The sequence below is a fragment of the Dasypus novemcinctus genome, chromosome 14, assembly GCF_030445035.2.
Source record: "Dasypus novemcinctus isolate mDasNov1 chromosome 14, mDasNov1.1.hap2, whole genome shotgun sequence".
NCBI classification, from domain to species: Eukaryota; Metazoa; Chordata; class Mammalia; order Cingulata; family Dasypodidae; genus Dasypus; species Dasypus novemcinctus.
In genome coordinates, this window is record NC_080686.1 from 2,828,871 (window position 1) to 2,831,961 (window position 3,091).

General features: G+C 37.8%; 1 pseudogene; it reads right to left on the minus strand.

The window, feature by feature from the left end:
• Positions 1-1,756: 1,756 nt before the first annotated feature.
• On the minus strand, positions 1,757-3,091 carry LOC131273374 (speckle-type POZ protein-like; annotated as a pseudogene).

The following is a 3,091-nucleotide window of genomic DNA, read 5'->3' on the forward strand; positions in this document are numbered from 1 at the left end:
AGGTAGGACCACAAAATTGTTTTGACTGACAGTGAACAGGAAACTAAAGATAATTTGCCATCTGAAATACCCTCTCTACTGCCCTGGGCTGGTTGCTGAGGAGGCAATGGGAAGAATGGTATGACCAGCCAAGGGAGAAGAACAACTTCTCAACAGTTTTTTGTGAGGCATGGTCAGCCCTGTGAACATTGCTTCTACACCACCCACTGTGGAGTTACTCGGTGTTCCTTCTTGCATCACCAGGGGACTGAACTGTGAGGCCTGCCAAAGTGCGCCACCTGCTGGCAGGCCAGAAATTTCCACAAAAAAAAGAAAGTAATAAATCAAAGAGGCACTAAGGAGCCTTTACTACATTCCTCTTAAAGGCCCTTGGTACTATTACTTACCTTGAAGGTAAGCAGGCGCTAATGTATTCGTATTTTTTATTGTAAGCGCAATAAAATATTAAAGTATTTAAACAAGAAAAGTTATAGAAGATTATTTAAGGCCTTGAAATGAATTAAGAATCTAATTAGTCTAATTTAAAGTTGAAGAATTAAGCAGAAATTATCCAACTGAAAAGCAAGCAATATGTTTTTTCATCTTCCATTCTGAGGAATTTATAACAAAAAATATTTTTGCTCATGGTTTGTGTATTAGAATCCTACTGGACCTTGAGAAGTAAAGTCAATTCCTCTGATATTAACAGTATATAGTGTTTACATTTGTTCAACTTCAAAGACAAATTATCTTATATATGCAATTCTATCCATATTCATATTTCACATAATGTATTTATATTTCACATAATATATTTAGTTCATATTAGGGCAATAATACCATATTAGTCCTTGTTTGACTGGCTTGCTTCACTCAATATAATGTCCTCCAGGTTCATCCACGTTTTCATATGTTACATGACTTCATTTCTTCTTACCACTGCATAATATTCCATCATGTGTATACTCCACTATTTGTTTATCCATTCATCAGTTGATGGACACCTAGGTTTACAACTTTTGGCTGCTTTGAATAACACTGCTATGGACATCAGTGTGCAGGTATCTATTCACATCACTGCTCTTGGTTCTTCTGTGTATATACCAAGCAATGGCATTGCTGGATCCCATGGAAAATCTATATTCAACTTTCTTAGGGACCACTAAATGGTCCTCCACAGTGTCTGTACCATTCTACATTCCTACCAACAGTGAGTAATCGTTACTATCTCTCCACATCTTCTCCAACCTTTACGGTTTTCTAATTAAGGAGACCAGACACAGAGTACTACATATTGTATGATTCCATTTATATGAAATGTAATATAAATCAATTTATAAAGATGAAATGAGATTAATGGTTATGTAAATATGAGGAAGGAATGCCAAGGGGTGTGGAGCCTTTCTTTTTGAGGTAATGAATTTTTTCTAAAATTTTTGAAATAATAAATGTACAACATTTTGATTTTACTAAAAGCCATTAATTATACATGTTTGATTAAATAGCCAGAAAAAAGTTATGTACAGTAGGGGGAGCATACAGAGATTAAGAGGTGAGGAATTTTCTTGTTTGTCTGGCTTTTGTTTACTATTATTATTGAAATAAGAAAAATGCTCTAATAATGACTGAAGTGATGTATGCACATATATGTGATTATACCAAATACTAATGATTGTACACTTTGGATGAATTGTATGCTTCATTAATATGTATCAATAAAATTGATTTGTGAAAATGTCAAATCCTCAATTCCATTGTTTTACAGTTCATGGAAGTTTTAGGACTGTCTTAGTTGTTTGGGTAGAATGCCAAACTGTGGACTCTGCAGATGCTAGTGCTCAGCAGGCTTCAGCTACTACTTGAGGGTGAGATTGAATCATGGACTTCCACCCTGATATTTCTATTATTCTGCTGCTTGAATGGTGTTCCATTTTTTCCCATCCTTACGCCCAAGTTGTGAAAGTACACTGCAACTATTATTAAAGTATATGGCTTCTGCCTTTACCTGCTCCAAGCTAGGCAAATCTACAAAGACATGGGTAACAGCAAAATTTTCTACAGTGAGGTTACTACACAAAACTTCTTCACACATGACCTTTGGCAGTTCCAGGGCATATTTGTCTGCAATTGCCAACAAGTTTTTGTTAAATGTCTGAGTGAGACAGTTGGGATGTGGAGACCAGCGATTACAGGCAAGGATTTGTTGAGAAAATCTAACTGGAAGGGATCTGCAGATAGAAACTTCGGCCTGCCTCTAGCAGATGCAGTCATGAATTTATACTGTACCTCTATAGGTGAGTACATGCTTCGTCAGTAGGAGTGGGTTAGGGTTTGTATAAGACCCAAGGGCCTCTAGGGGTGGCTGTGGAGTGGTGGGCTAGGGTTAGTGAATTCTAGGGATGCCAGAGGGGTCAGTGGTGGTGTGGCTTCTTGTCTATTCTTGTGAGGACATGAACTGTATCTGGACACATAGACTCTGGATGGGGCCTGTTCTATGTCATGGGATGTAGCTTCTTCTGAGGAAATGGCTGGTTGCACCTCCACAATGGGGCAGGTTAATAACAAACTTGCAACTTCTGCAAGCGGTGGCTGTTATTCAGGTCAGGCTAGGGGTGGGGCCTAGTCCTGTCAGTTATTGGCCATTTTATCAAGGATTGATGCTTTCCCTGTATACAATGAATCTCATCATTTCCCTAAAATCCTGAGGGACTACATCTTTTCTTTCCACCTGATTCATTTTGCTTTCTTCCATTTCATGTTCAAAAATTGCATTAAAAACTGGGAAACTAGCTCACAAAATAAAGTAAGCTTGACATCTGGTAAAGACCATTAGCTTTATCAAGAAAAAATCACTTCTAATGGATTTTTTTTAAACCCCAGACTTTCCCCTGTACAAGTTGATATGCTCTTTGGCTTACATTACATTTTTTTCACTGGGGCCAGATGAAAATGTTGAACTTTTTTGACACTTCACCCATGTCTTCTCAAGAAAAACTGAAGTTATTAATGGTTCATATGTAGGAAAAGTTGACTACTCTAACCTGTGTATAACACCAGCTATAGGACCAGCAGCCATCTCTCCAGGTAGAGGTGATGTGGGTTTCCGAGACAT